At 38.7% G+C, this 16,739-nt stretch overlaps 1 protein-coding gene across 4 annotated transcripts in view; it reads right to left on the reverse strand.

Annotated features, from left to right (window-relative positions):
- Positions 1–14,081, reverse strand: part of LOC129576675 (nephrin) — a 395,651-nt gene extending 381,570 nt beyond the window's left edge. For 2 of the 4 annotated variants that reach the window (XM_055462086.1, XM_055462091.1), the window contains exon 1: positions 12,890–14,064. The gene's annotated coding sequence lies outside the window, so the exon portion shown is untranslated. Of the gene's footprint in view, positions 1–12,734; positions 12,791–12,889 lie in introns of those variants that run through there. The other 2 variants (XM_055462090.1, XM_055462088.1) reach the window with 2 other exon arrangements.
- Between the last annotated feature and the right edge of the window lie 2,658 nt (positions 14,082–16,739).

Raw genomic sequence — 16,739 nt, forward strand, 5'->3', positions numbered from 1 at the left:
CAAGAGAGAAATGAAATCTGTTTATGGGGCAAAGGCCAAAGAAGAATTGTCGGTTGGCATTAGCCAATTTCTCAATATATGCACATTCAGCGCCATTAATGAACTAATATTTACATTGCCAATTCGAAATAGATTTGGCCCATTCCAGCGTCAGTGTTGTGATCTTCGCCAAATGGATGAGGGATTCACGAACAGCAAAGACATTCAAAACGCCGGCCATAATTAATTTCACTTCAGCTATGTGTGTGTTATTTACAACCCGCACTAATAATGAATGTATGCATTTGCGTCAAACCCACGCACGCACACACACATACACACACACACAAAAGACAATGCCGAAGGAACGACGATATAGTGAAAAGAACGGAAAACGATGAATATATCTCATCACATTGTACGAGTGCTTATGGTTTCGATACTGTTGTTGTGCGTGCTTGCGCTATCATTGCGCCAATTTCACTTGTTTTGTGCAATGGTTTCGATACAAGAAAATCGCGGCTCCAGAAGTGAAAAATCGATCAAAACAAAGCGAAAAGAGAAAAAAGCACAAGGGAAAAAAAGGGAAGAGAAACAAGTACCTAGGATTAAATTGGCGGCGATGTTTACTGTCGATAGTAAGTCGATTTGTTTGCCATTTGCCGCGTTCCGTATCACTGCTTAATAATATACTGACAAATCGATGGCAGAGCACAAATCTCTCCATTACTATTTTTGTGCGTGTGTGTTTGGTGCAAATACCAAGCTAACGAAATGCTTAGTCATTCGTTTTGTGCGCTGTATTTTTCTGTCTCTCTCTCTCTCTCTCGTTCGATCTCGATACGTCGTATCCTGTGTACTTTGAAATTGTTTCGCATTTTTCAGCGTAATGTCTGTGTATGTATGTGTGACTTTCCAATAAAACACCGACATCGATTCTTCCAACTATTCCAATGTTATAGTTTTATACGTAATGGCTATGGTTTGATGTCTGTGATTTGAAATGCGACCACCACCACGAATAGATGTGTGTGTGTGTGTGTGTGTGTGTGTGTGTGCGTTAATGTATGTGCACACAGCGAATGCGTTCATATTTTTATTTGTTTATTTATTTATTTATATATGGGATGCTTTTTCCAGTTCAACCGATATCGCGCTTCATCTCACTCCATCTCTCAATCCCATTCTACTCTCGATGTCTCTTTGCCATTTTCATCAGTTCAAGAGACAACGACAATAATATATACACTACGAGATACTATATCTATTTGACTTTTATAATAGTGAAATAGCTCCTGCTGGTGTCGTCGCCATCGTGTGCATCACTCTATCTCTCTTTCTTTCCCCCCTGTCTGTCTGTCTTTCTCTGCATCTCGTTCTGCTTTGCTCACGCTATCATTCGCTATTGTTGTTTCGAGCGCTGTAAATCGAGGTAATATATCTATTTCTATTCTGTACATTAGCCACAATATTGCTCGATAAATTATTAGCCGCACACCAACTACATCGACATCGTCACCGACGACGATGAATGCCATCTAAATTACAACAACAATATTTCAGCCACATTCAATCTGTTTACATCGAAAACGTCGTTATTTTTATTGGGGTTTTCATTTGCAAATTTCTGCGCGATGCGATTTTCCTCTCAGCAGAAGAATTTATCGATTCCGATTCCAATGTGGATTCTTCGAATGAAATTGCCATCAAGTTGGTAAAATGAATATTTGACTAGATATTATGTGTTCGAAGCGATTGAAGGCGGGGAGACACGTAAATGGTAGACAATTTAATTGGTCGGGTCAAATAATTGTAACAAATGCTCGACAATAATGCAAAAACTTAACCAATATCACAGAATGCGCGCACATGTGTGAGCGCTCATAAATTCCACCGAAAAAAAAATAGCATCGGAAACGATGGTCGCTTTTTTTCATTGGCGAATGTGTGATAAGCGTAAGTGTATGTGACGCTAGTGGCCGAAATGGCTGTAATAATGCATTAAAAACATTCATACAAGTCGGTTATTGTGTTAAGTACTCTGGAATATTGGACTCGAGCGAGATAACCATCATAACAATACTGTGTTGAGACGAGCCATGGTGAAAGGGGCAGGCGAACGATAAAAGCGAGAGAGAGAGAGAGAGTGAGTGAGACTGAGTACGTGAAGTGTTTTTTTTACTGGCGAATCGAGAAGATGAAATGACATTGACCAAAGCGTCATGAGTGACATCAAGCAGCCATTTGGATACATAAAATCTACTGTCAGATGCAGTGTAACTGCCGTTTTGTGCAATTCAATTCATAATCATAATGATCACTGTTGCGCCGCCAGTCGAAACGAAAATAGCTTCGAATGATTGGTGGCGAAGAGATGGAGAGAGAGAGAGAGAGAGAGAAAGAGGGAATAAAAAGAACAACGACGAAGACACGAATCATGCGATACAAATCGTTGCGATGGATGCATTGTGCTGCTATTAAGCCAAACCAACCGAGCCAGCTGGAACTTGATGAAGAGCATGCATCAGAGGGCGAGCAACACTCGGTCGAAAAGCAACGAGTGAAAAAAACGGTTAGAGAAATGTCGGGTGTCCGACATACAAAATACAACGATGAGCGGAGAGAGAGAGAAATGGGAAGCGAAAGCGAGAGATTCCTTATAAATTTTTGGTGCTTTTTCATTGTGTGTATGTATGTGTGTGCGTGTGTGTGTGTGCTGTGAGAATGAGTGTTTTCGTTTCGCTTCATTATTTTCTTCTTGTGCTCGCCATCGTCGTCGTCGTTGTTGCTGTTCTCGTTTTTGTGTGTGGTGTCACTCCGTTCCGAAAGCGGGAGCACATTTAAAAGCACAACAGAGAGACATTTCGCGCACCGAACGACAAGCGATGCATCGCCCGAACCAACATATTTCCTAAGATAAATAACATCTTACTCACACATTCGAACGGGACACAACCCAATGCAATATTTCTTGAGCGCGCTGAATAAAAACAGCGTAAAAAAGGGGAGCAGAGCAGTGGCAAGAGATAGAGAGAGTGGGACAAAAAAAATACCGAATACAAAATAAACAAAATAAACAATTTATTGGTTCACATTTTTCGGATGGTCGAGTTTTTTTTTCTGCGTTTTCTTCGTGCGCTGTTAACTTTTTTTACCATGTGCACGAAAGAGAATGCGAAACCATCGAGTGTTGCGACGACAATGGGAAAAGAGACGGAATGAGGAACAAAAAAAAAATCGCATCGCTAAGAAAGAAAAATGAATAAATGTGTGTCCAATGTGTTGTTGCTGTTTCTTTTCCTCGCTTGTTCGTTTTCTCTCTCTCTCTCTCTCTCTCTCTCTCTCTCTCTCTCTCTCTCTCTCTATATATATATGTCGTCCTTACCCTTGCGAAAACCTAACGAATGGCAAACATAAAATGCGGTAGCCGAAATATGACGAAACATCGGAAATGCGTATTGACTGTGGCAACATCAGCTGCACGAAATAAATTACCAAAACAAAAGAAAAAATAAACAAACAAACGCGATTCTTAACCGAAAACACATGGAGCAAGAGAATGAGAGGCAGAAGGACAGACAGAGACACGAGGCATCAAGAGAAGCTTTTTGAGAAAACACCACCAGAATAATTATTGTCACATTTCCGCTCGGCACTGCCATTTACAATTTCAGTTTATTTGCCGCTTATTTATATTAAGCTTACGTTTGTCTTTTTCGTCGTCTTCTTCTTCTACTTTGCCGTCGTTTCACTTTCACTTAGTGTGAGAGTATGGGATTGGCGAGTTCTAACGAGAAAAAAAATGGCTACATTAATTGAAATCGATATATTGTGGGCGCCCAGCAACCAGTAAACACATCGCTCCAGGCTATCGCACATTAATGAGCAGCATCTCTGTTATCGGTTTAAGCTATCGTCCAGAGGAGAGTATTTATTTTCTAAAATCAGTTTCCACGAACTGAATTATCATACACAAATGAATACGCCAGTTAATGATTGCAAACACGACAGCGATTTTTATCGAGTAGCTTTAAGTTCGTTGACGGAATGATTTGAACTGATCCGCATATTTTATGTATGTGTTGTGGCTAGCCCATCTTTCGAAAGTAAAATTCATAAAAATGTCAAGTTGTAAACTTAACGTCGAAAAAAAAGTGAGAAAAAAAATTGATGGACATATATGTGAACCGTTTTGGGCATGAAGAGCTGTTGCCTTCATGCCAATGTAAAACGTACCTCGAATGCTGGCCATTTAGTTTACCAAACCGATTTGCACTCAACGACCAAACGCCCGTGTCTCAAAGCGGTGATACTTCAAATGCAAACGTGCAAACAAAAAATAAATAAATACATATAACGACGGGGGGAAAGAAAACTTTTCGTTTTCCAAAGGAAGAGAAATCGGTTGCGATGCAAAAATCTCGGCCATCCGTTAAGATTGAGTTTTATCAGCTTAAATTCGATTTGATTCTCGAAGTTGAGTGCTTTTTTCTCGTTTCTCAAACGATTTTACTCTATATTTTTATTCGTGTCTGTGGCATTGAGCACATATATGTCGAAATAACTGCTCTGGGACAATGGTGAGAGCGTGTGTGTGTGTATGTGTGTACAACTGCATATCGGCTTTTGGTTTTTAGCTTCACTTGCCAATACTTGAATTGTTCACGTGAGCTTGTGCCTGAGCAAATCGAAATATTCTTTGAGTTTTATTATTTTTATAATAAAGAGCGCACCGAAAATGAATGGAATTTTCGTTTCTTGATTTTTTTTTCTCTCTTTCTCTCTTTTCTATTCGTCTCCTCTCATATTTTCGTTCTTTCTCTCTTTCGTTCGTTTACAGCAATTACACTTCGGCATAGGAAAACTATTGAGGCGAGAGCATGTATTTGCTTTTTATGGCACATAAATGGCCTCAGAACCCGAAAACTTTCGATGGTGCACAGCAGCAATAACACCAGTATCGGTTATTACGTAACCAATTTTTCGGATATAAAAATCCGGAACAACTGTTAGAAACCATCAACAACTTTGGATTTTTCTGTGTATTTCAGCAAAAATTCATCCAAACAATTGGACTGGACTTCATTTTCTCTCTCTCTCTCGCTCGCTCGCTCGCCCGCTTTCTTTTCCTATCATTTTCTTATTCTGCAACATTTTGCGTTTTCGTTTGTATTTGGCCGTCATCCGTTTTTACCGTTTTCGTGTTCGTATTCGGGTGGTTTTATTACATTGGGCGCCGTTTTTATTTCGCATTCTCTTCAAAGATCATTTCGGCAAATAAGATAAGCCACACAATCTCATCACAATATGCAGCACAAGAGAGTGTGGGAGAGCAGCTCGGCGAAAATTGCAGAGAATGAATCAAATCCTGATTACGGAAAATTGTAATGAATTGTAAGGTAGAAAATGAAATCGGCATTTGCCCAGAAAATAATAATGCGCTTGGTGAAGAGAAACAGAAAATGAATTGAAGAGAGAGAAAGCGAAAGACGATTCAAACTCCTTCAGCTGTGGCTTTTGGGAGGTCGCGGAACAGGGGTCGGTTTGATGAAACAAATTAAGAATATTAAATGTTTTTCATGGAATGTGTTGTGTTTTTTTCCTCTGTAGTTTGCTCTTTTGTGCAAACCGTTGAGTTCATTTGTTCCCGGTATTCCAAATCACGATTGAGGAGAGAGAGACAGAGAAAGATAGAGAGTAAAAAATGCCCTAGATGACTTATTTATTCCTTCCTAAATGGTAGTTGCACCGCCAAGGGAAATGGAACGCAGATAATATCACAAACAACATAGAGTGCGAAAGCAAAGCAGAGTAAAAAATGGGAAGAAGTGAAGTGAAACGAGCAGCAGAACAACTGCTGTTGACTTTGAGCGCATTTCAAGCATATTTTTTAATCAAGATGATTTTAAAGACATCACCCGATACAAAGGCTTCTAACGAAGGAAAATTGTTTAGGCTTTTCTATGCAACATTTCACGGTGACATTTTGTGTGCTCATTTTTGTGTCGTTTATTCGTTGATTCGTATGAAACGAAGTTAATGTTTATTCATGCGACAATCGAGTTGGTGGAGGTGGTGGTGATGTTGTGCATATTTCTAGACATTTTTTTTTTCCAGTAAAAGCACAGTGAAAAGAAACACCAAAAAATTTGATTATACGAACGCGTGTATGGCATGTGTTTGCATACAACTTAAGCTTTCTTGTTGCCACTTGCCTATATTATGAAAAAGAGCAGAATTTTGCCATTTCAAATTGTTTGCGATAATAATTTTGTCCACATCGAAACATTGGCGCATACGTAATCCGGAATTTTCTACACTAAATAATTCTTTTGTCATTGCTGTATGCATTCATTTGCTTATGTTATTTATCTCTTTATCACAATTTGTTTTTCATCTACTTTAAAGTCAACGATGGAGAAGAAGAAGAAGAAGAAGAGCAAGAACAAAAATGTTTTTGTTCATCGCGTTATTTTGTCGATTTTTCTCCGGTTGTTTAATCTCAAGATCTCGATGTGATAACGCCTTTTTTCACTAAATTATTCGTGCATGCGAATTGTGTGTGTGTAAGAGGCTGTAATTTTTTTTTATCAGTTTTCATCATTACTTTCGTTCCGGTTTTAAGAGATTTTCTTGATGGTTCACTCTGCTGTTCTCTCTCTCTCTCTTTCCCTCTTTCTCTGTGCGTTATTTTTTATTCGCTCTTCGAACCTCATTTTTGTCGGAACACGAATTTAATATGTGCCTTGTCGGTCGAAGATCTTTGTGTGCACTAAAAAAAAAGGCAACAAGGCTGTCAAAGGAGTAGCACGACGCTCACTCAGGCTGAGAAAAAAAAATTCTGCTCAGTGCGACCAAATCAAAAACCAGATGAGATGAAGGCGCACACCAATATCAGCCACTGACACTTGAACAAGACAGAAAGAATTTAAACGGGACACAGAAAAAAACATGAACGAACTGTGCTAAAAAAACAGCAGAGAGAGAGCGAACGAGGGAGTGAGTGAGAGAGAGAAATGATGATAAAAAAGGACAAGAGTGTTGCTCTCTTCAGCGAAAAAAAAGCGACAAGCAGAGAAAAAAAGAATAAACTCTTCTTTTTTTTTTTAATATCGCGTTATTGTTGTTTGCGTTGTCCCTGTGTCGGTGTCGGGTGGATGTGTAGATTTAATTTGATGTCTTTCAAAGAGACATCAGCACACGCTTTCTTACACTTCGAAATGCATTAACACAATTCTTGCCATTCGTATTTTTTTCTCTGCACATCTTCTTCTTCTTCTTCTTCTTCTTTATTTTTTGTGTGTCTCTGGTGGATCGCGTGCGCGCGTGATTCTCTCCCATTTAAGATGAGTGTGTGGGAGTTTTGGGTGGCCCCAACGCAAAACTGGTACATATATTGAATTCATTTGCTTTGTTGTGCTTAAATGCGATGGCAACACACACACACATAAAAAAGGAAGCGCTCTGTGTTGGAAATGTGAGAGTGGTAAATAAAAGGAATGGGGTTTGAGCGTGAGCGTGCGTGCACCGTACAACGAATAACGAAATGAAAGAGAAAAAGAACGGAAACTTGTAAAACAAAAGGGACGCAGCAAAGGGGCCCAACCAATTTTTAAGAGAAAGAAGACAGAGTATTACAGGCAATTCGTTATGATTACGAATTAAAATGTAAACGATTTTAGTTGTTGTTGTTGTTGGTGCCTCCCTTGTTGGCCTTGTTATTTTGCTTGGATGGAGTTGAGCTATGGGGAAAGAGTGTATGTGTGTGTTCATTTCGTTTGTTCGTTCGTTCATGGAATTAAAAATAACAACAGCAAAAATAAAGATGAAAAATAAAAAGAAAATTCCAAATCATCAAGAAGTCTCGATGGAGAGAGTGAGAAACAAATGCGCGCACACAATGGGCCAGCTCAGAGTGATGTGACACAGTGTGTGTGTGTGTGTGTGTGTGTGTGTGTGAAGAAGAGAGAGAGAGCTGTAGAGTTAGTTGGAAGATATGTATACACGTACACCAGCGGATAAAATAATACGGAAAAGATGTCCATCGGTTTTAATCTACTTCTATTGTGTATGTCTTAAGTTTGAGTGTTGATGGGTATGTGCAGTGCACACAGTTTGTTTTTTTCATCTGTCTTTTGTATTCTGTTGTTTTTATTCCGCATACAGAATTTATAGAGTTTTGCTTTTGTGATGGCATTCGTTCAGTGGCAGTTGGCAAAGATAAAGCGCACGGGCTGGCGTGAAGGGCGAGGGAGTATAGGAGTTAGAATAGGAATGGGATGGTTGAAAAGTCAAATATAGACTTTTTACAACGGGAATAAATGTGAACAGCGGTACGGTTTACTATCAATGGTGATGATGACTGGCCATAAAACAATAGCTAAGTGACGACGACGACGATGACGACACAAAGGCAACACAACCACCAACCGGAAAAAAATGAGCGAGCACACACAACAAATGCGAACAATCACAGAAGCTCAGCGAAGATTTGGTATGGAAAACAGTCAAAATGTTAAATGGGCGAACGACTTGAGCCCTGAGTACGACATACACATAAAAAACACAGTAGCAACCAGTCAGAAGGGACACAAATGCCATTGTTGCTTCAAACTGAATTGATTTTTGAGGGGCTACCGGACATTAGATTGATGTATGACATTGAATGTGTTTGTGTGTGTGTATGCATTGTGAGATTTGCGCTCAAATCCGTGCCATTTGATTCGTTTGTCTTGCATTAGCATCCGAAGCTGGGTGTGAATTATTTGCACTAGAAACAAAATTGAGAAAGAGAGAGAGAGAGATATGAAACGGACGAAAGCTAGAACGACAGTGAATAAATGTGTATTTGAATCAATGGATTATTCCATTTTTACTCACAGGATTACAAGGAATGTGTTGTCATTCAGCGATTTTATTTTGCAATTTCATCCGATTTTTTTTCTTCTTCTGGCATTTCGTTTTCTGTGTGAATGACGGGCGGCCGCTGTTAACTCTCGTCCAGTTCACGCTAGCACACTGAACATTGAAGCTCTGAGTCGATGGAGTAGTCAATATTTATGGAAGCGCACGCTAAAACAACAAACCGCTCAATTGGATCACACCACTGAGACAAATCGAAATTTGGGGCCCTGATTTAAAATAGACGCTGGCGGCAGCGGCAGCATTTAAAAGGAAAATGACATGGCGAAACGCATTTGCAAGGCGAAACGAATAAGCGCCAGACAAGCGATTTTGAATGTGCAAATTGGCAGATTCCAATGGACCAACCGAGCAATTTGCTTTTGCAACTGCCATTCAAAACCAAACGAACGAGTACACAGTTCACAGGCATTCGAATAAAAGCAAGTTAAAAGGAAAGCAAGTGAAGTTATATAGAGCGAGCGCGCACACGCACACACGATGCACAAGTAATTTGAATACTCTCAATGCTTTTTGTGTGTGTGTGTGTGTGCGGGCCAAACGCTCAAACAACGAGCAAAATACGTACGCGCCAGAGAAAGAGCGCCCGAACAAAAGTATCAACCATAATCCGTGGCAGCAGTAAAACTTTGTTAAAGACCATGATATTTAATCTAACAAAAAGCTTTAAACGATGTCAATGTCGTATACAAATTACATGTGATGCCAAAGACTGTCTTTCTCTCGTCGGTGCGAGATACTTTGGTATGAAATTTTTTTTTTCTGTTTCACTCCTAGAATATCACACAGCCACTGAAGCTGAAGACGAAACGGGGCGCAATAACGCCAACGACAATGATTCAAAAACAAAAACTTGACTCGAAACCGAACCGAGAACTACTCTATGGAAGCCGAACCGAAGGAAGAAACAACATGAGAGCCAGCCATAGGCAAAACGAGTGAATGAGAGACGACTTGAGAGAGAGAGAGTAACGCGACAATTCACAAATATAAAGGCAAAGAATGTTTGAGGCATTGAATGTTTTTTGAAAAAAGAGATACACAGGCAAATCGAATATGCCCAGCATCTGTACGGATTCCTTTAATGTTCACATCAGTTGTGAATGCAAATTCATTCACTCGTTCAGTCAGTCAATCGCACGTAAAGTGGCGAACAGAGAGTATAAACTCTTGCTATCGCATTCTCCACATGTGTATATATGTGTGTGTCTCTCTAGCTTCTCAATGCATACCAATTTGGTGTATTGCAATAAATTTTCGTGCTGCGACAAGTTGCTGTGCATAACATCGCATTTGGCGGCAGTGGCAAAAACAGCATGTGAATGATTTGGTGGCTCGTTTCATATGCGTCTTGTTCACAGTGTATCTCATTCTCTCTCTCTCTCCCTGTGTGTGTGTGTGTGTACTTGTTTTTTGTAAATTCAGTTTCATGTTGTTATTGTTGTTTTTGCTAACAGTGGTTTCGATGTGCTTTAGTTCTGCTGCCCTCATCACACTCATCATCATTCGATGTGATGCTAGAGATGAGCACACGGGCTATCACTTTACTATAGATTCTCCAATCTTCTCTATCTCTCTCATTTGTTATTTATTTTTCGTTTACGTTCGCCATCTACTTTGCTTCATTTTGGGTTGAATGTTGGGTAAAACGATAACATTTATAAATAACTTAGATTAAATTGAAATTAAAGTTCAGACTGACTCTCGCTCGTTCGGTCGGTCGCTCGTTCGTTCGTTTGTTCTTTTTCTCTTCCTTTCCGATAGCAAAGAGACAAACGAACACGAGCCAAAGCTAGTTCGTAAACTATATTACTCATGCCACTTTATATGCACTAGAGATCACGCTAATTTCAGTAGCGCAACGTAAAACGGTTTTGCCTGAAAATTTTGTGTACATTGTATTTTCACTCTCCTCCCCCGCCCCGTCATTTTCTCTTTACTGCCATCGTGCATTCTTTATCATGATTCCGTGAATTGTGTTTACGGTGGAGAAAAAAAAGGGTGAAAACCATGATGACAGAGTTTCACTTGGCAGCGGTTAGAACCGATTAAAATGTGCTTCTCGTAAATAGTTGCATTCCATTGTCTAATACACAGCATTTCCACTCAGTGGTTACTCGCAATCATTTGTACCGCAATTGTTTCATCAGTCAAAATTTGCATGTGTTTGCGTAAATTTACCACACAAGCGAAACACTTTGGAATTCTTTGATATTTGACAAACATCATCAAGAATAAGCTGTGAAATTCAATTTGGTATCCAATTTGAAATCTCCCTCCCCACCCATTTTAATTAAACACAAATACACTGGAGCATCTGATTCAATGTGAAAACTTGAAATCATCAACGGTTTTTCATAAAATCATAAAAATCAATATTCATAATCGGTTTGATTGGATGAAATGACACATAAAAAGAATGTGCTTTTGTCGCATTTTATTCGAATCCCTGGATTATAAAAACGAAACGAGCAAAAACTCAACTCTTCAAAGATTTTATCCGCCGAATCATAAACACACACACACACATAAATAAAAACCACGCGGAATGTGAAGTTTTAATTCTAAGCACCCGAATAAACATAAAACGAAGAACTAAGAGTATCCAAATCAACGATAAAATGAATATGAAAACTGGTAGTTGGCGGGCAATAAAATCGCTTGCGATCACTTTGGTTGTTGTGAAATGTGTTTGTGTGTTTTTTTTTAATATATATTTGCTTTTTGATTTCGTTTTCAAAAGGGCAATCACCAGTTAAACAAACAGCACACAACTTGTCGTGGACGGAACAGAAAAAAAATTAGAAAGAAATTAAATCGACCATGATTCAAAATCAATACTGCGATTCGATCGGCTCTTTCATTCGTTCACTTGCTTCGACGGCACAAAGAGACGGTGGAAATTGCTCTAATATCCTTTTTCGCTTATCGATTCATAAAACAATAGCCCGAAACAGACACACAACGAACATAATCTGCTCTCTTTCGTTTTCTCTCCGATTTTTTTCGGGATTCTCAAACCTACACACAAAATGCAATGCGAGTGCAATAATTGTGTTACGGCACTAATTTATCGTTTCCGATCACAGGAATTTCGAGAAAAAAAAGGCAAAACACCAAGAGAGAGAAAAAAATAACAGAAAATGCGCATCCGAAAAAAAATATCACTATAACCGAAAGGGAAAAAAAAGCGAGAACAACAATTCAATCGAATTGCCGAAATGCCAGATTTTTTTTTTCTTTCTGTTGACGATGCACAACGCACACACGCATATGAGCACAAACACACATCGACACTTTAATAATCATATTACTTGATGCTGGGCCTGCATGCATTTTGGTATTCCCTTCGAAAGAAAAAAAAAATATCAGGCCAATCAAAGGTAATTATTGCTTTGATAACCATTTAGGTTTCATGCTGTTTTCAGTCTTTTTTCTTCGATTTTTCGCATCATTTACTCATGCATTTTCAATTCTGCTTTTTCCTTCTCTTCTCATCGCTTCACTTCTACATTTGATTCACGAAGCAATAAAAAAAACACACATAAAATTCATGATGCCACAAAATGTGATGTCAACATTTAATTGAACAGCCGCTTCGAACAGTAAACAACAACAACAACAACAAAAACAAGACGAAGAAACGAAAAAAAAAAAAATTAATCGATGAATTGCAAATGCAGTTATACTTTTAGCATAGCTACTGTTTAAAATATCCAAACGAATGAACTCACACACACACACATTCGATCACGTACGAAACAAACAGCTCTTAATTGCTGTCACATTTGTGAAATTAAATCAAGCACACAAACTCAAAATTGCCGACTTACATTGGTCACACCATTCTTGGACCAACAAACCAACCAAACAGCCAAACCAACCTTTTTTCACATACAAAATTCCACAATAAAAACTTAAGAACAACAACAGAAATTTTTGTTTTAATGTAACAAAACGAAAGAAAAAATATTTCTTTTCAACATACGTTTTTCATTTTCACTGGGAATATTTTGATTTCCGTAAGAATTAAATTCAATTCGCACTTGTTGTTGTATGATTTAAACACGAACTGTTTGACGATTCTCCAAAATCGGTATGTTTGGGTTGGTTTTCAATTTGATGATACACTCTTTTCATTTAACTTTGTATTCGATTTTTCCTATTGTACTTCTTCCATTCACTCGAATTTCTATTTATGACACAAAACGCTTATATTTTTTTTCATCCAGCTTTTAAATGCAAATCAAATAATCTCTGTCAAATGCTGTACTGCTGGCAAAACACACTATGATGTTTTCAAACACTGTGCCTATTTTTTTTCAATCACAATTTTTTTTTTCAACTTTTTTCTTCTTCTCTCGCTCAATATTTGGTTGGTTCTGTCACATATCCACGTGTGATTTACTTTTACACGGAATAAATTATGAATGAACACAATAATCAATGTTACCGGGGTGAAAAAATGTTGTGAACACGCAAAAAATTATTTAGCTGAATTTGCTCTGCTGTTGCACATCGTGTGTGTCAAACAAATGCACATTGAGTGAGCGAGAAATCGGCGAAAATTTGGGAAATGCAATTTTTACGCACTAACACCACGCTTAATCAAATCATTTGACTTATTCAGTGTGACCGATTTTCGCACCATGCGCAACAATCAAAACGAGTGTGGAAATTTATTCAAATGTATGATTTTTTCTTTTTCTTCGGTTTTGGTTCATTTTATTTTTATTTTTTTTTTTTTTTTGGATTAAACCAAAAATTAATGTACAACACAAGCACTATGTCAATGTTTTTCGATCACAATATTTATTATGCAGATTCAGTGCACTACACTTGGATGATGGGGATGAGATCAACAAGAACACACTTGCTGCAATTTTTATTCACTTGTGCAATTTAACCGCTTCATAAAAATATTTCGTCGACACTGTTTGAATTGAAATGCGTTTCTTCTTTTCTTTCAACTAATTTTTTGAGAGTAATTTTTGCGCGAAAACATATAATACATTTGCTAAAATTCGATTTGATCGTGATATCGAATGAATTGCGTTTGTTGTGATAATTTGTAATGTTTCGGAAGAATCGAATTTTCTTCTATGGAAAACATAAACACGCGCGAACGAATCTACGACGATGTATGAACGTCCTCATTACTGAAGAGCGAAACACGAACTAAATTGGCATTCGCGTTACAGAATTCACATAAGTGTCGGATAGAATGGAGTGCAGCAGCAGCAGCGGCGGCAATGGCAACAGCAACAGAAGCGGCAGTGACGGTATGACCATAACGTATGAGTGTGAGATACGGTCGTTGCGAACGCATGCGATGATGATGATGATGATGATAAGTGTTGCAATGACACTTGCCGACTACGACGATGACGAAGCGTTGGTCACAACGCACAGCAAGAGATAGAGAGTGTGAGGAGAACGAAAGCGACCGGGTTCCGTGTGACAATGTCTTCAGGCATTTCTTTGATCATCTTGTTCTTTGGCCCGTCACATTCAGCATGTGTTTTGACATGCTCCAGCTATACAACGCTCGTTCGTTCGTTTGAGTGTGCGTTCGCTCGCCTGCACGCTTCTCCTCTCTATGCGCTTGGTGGCAATTTGCGATGTTTCCGATATAAACAGATTGCATACAGTGGGAAATGCGACAGCATGGGAGATATTGCTGCTGCTGGTGCTGTCGGTGGTGTTGGTGCGTTAACGTGCAGATCATTTCTTTGGTGTTATGTTGCATAGCGTCGAATGCTGCAAGCACTTTGCGCACCTTGGAGCCGAACGTATGCACTCACTAGTTCACCGGATTCTGTGGGAAGCAAGAACCAATTGGCTGGAGAATGTGATTATGTGAAAGCAACGACAGCGGCAGCGGCAGCAACAGCACACACGCATCTCGCAACAGAACCGATGAACAGAGCAAAACGAAGACAAAACATCGCATGCAGATGATGCGTTGCGATGAAGGGGAAATGTTTTTAACACCATACGCAACGAATGATGATGATTATGATGATTGTACGACGGTTGGTCCACGCGATTGCTTCATGATTTCATCGCAGAGGAGAAATTACGCTGTACGGAAACATATACATCAAGTGCAACGATTCTCTTCAGCCACGCAGAATATCCATTTCGCTCGTATTTTTTCCATTCTTTCATTTTCTCTTGTTTGCTCTAAACAAGAACAACCAGAAGTGAAATGCATACCACATGTACATGTTGGCCAACGCATACAACAACTTGAACCCAAAGGATAAATGGTTTAGTTTTAATTTTAAATGAAATTATGGTGCTCATAAATATTTCGTCGATTTTTTTTTTTGGTTATCGCTGTTGTTGTTCATCGTTTTTGGTTTCGTTTGCTTTCAGCTGTCGGTTTTGTCTGATGCATCATTGCTCTTCTTCTTAGTGCAATACTCGAGCATTTGTTTATATTGAAAAACGGAAGACTGAAGTCCTATATCGAACAATATTTCGAAAGTCTTGAGGTTTTTAACTGAAATTTTCTCTTTGATTTTGACCCGATATATGATTTCTCAGATGAAAACTTTTCATGAAATGCCAATGTATGATTTCCATATCAAGAAGATGGTTTAACGATATTCTCAAAGCCCATACTGGGTAGTACACGTAGAATAATTTTCTAAGGAAACCATCAATTGATTGAAATCATATTTCATCGTTTTGCTACCATGCCGAGCGGAATGTGTGTATGATTTGTTGTGTGTACAGACAGAGTTTAAACAGTCACCATCACCATCATCAGCAACAGCAATAGCAGCAGAGCAGTGGCTCACTCGGGCAATGTATGCGAACCATAAGTTTTTTATAATAATAGCAATTATGCCTTATGGCAACTTCATCGAAAAATTTTCCATTGGAACAATAAAGAAAAAACACACAACCCGAAGAATTGCCTCGTCGCACACTCTATTTTGTGGGGTTAGTTGTCCTGTGCTCGATTTGCAGAAGAAATGAAATAGAATTGTGAAAATGGTCGATTAAATGGGCATTGGTGATATTGAACTCTCATCCAATTGAAACTGAAAACGATATGGGAGCAATTATGAGTGGCGCTGGTATACAATGGCACCGTATTTAAGTGTGTTCCCATCGAACTTTGGGTGCACCGCATTTGCAACCGCCTGTTCACCACAATTCTCTCTATCATATTTTCGATGGCGTTCATTCCTTTACATAGCATATATACTTTCCTTATCATATGGCATAATTTGGTTGACTTCATTCTTTTCCTTTTTGTTCATTGTTGTTTTCCACTTTCTTCATAGTTGTGCATGCGTGCTCTATTTTCTTGGTATTTCGCATTTATCTGACGCATCTTTGACCATTTTATATACACACAACAAGAAATAGAATACTCAATTCAATAATCATAATTACTACATCGTATATTATCCAACATATTTTTCAATGAATTGAGCTGAAAGGCACAAGTTTCTTCGAATAAGAGGTTCGTTCGACAATCAAGACTTTTCACTTTGGTTTCAAGAATTTTACTCAAGTGAACATTATTTTCAACAATACATTTTTCGGTCGGTATTTTTTTTCTTATCTCGTTATTGTTGTTATTATAGTTGTTGTTGTTGTTGCTGCTGCCATGGAAATGCAAATTGAGGCGGAAATCACGTCATCGCTGTGCAGAACAGCTTATCAACTGAGATGTATTCCCCGTTGGTGATATGGCCTAAGTTATATGCACCCTTCATCGTACCGGATGTCTGATAAGTGAACAATTGTATGAATTGACCAACAAAATACTGTCTCCACATCTTTCTCTCTCCCTCTCTCTCTCTCTCTCTCTAGCT

The sequence above is a fragment of the Sitodiplosis mosellana genome, unplaced genomic scaffold, assembly GCF_009176505.1.
Source record: "Sitodiplosis mosellana isolate CC-2019 unplaced genomic scaffold, AAFC_SMos_1.0 Smas_scaffold_6191, whole genome shotgun sequence".
In the NCBI taxonomy this organism is placed as follows: Eukaryota; Metazoa; Arthropoda; class Insecta; order Diptera; family Cecidomyiidae; genus Sitodiplosis; species Sitodiplosis mosellana.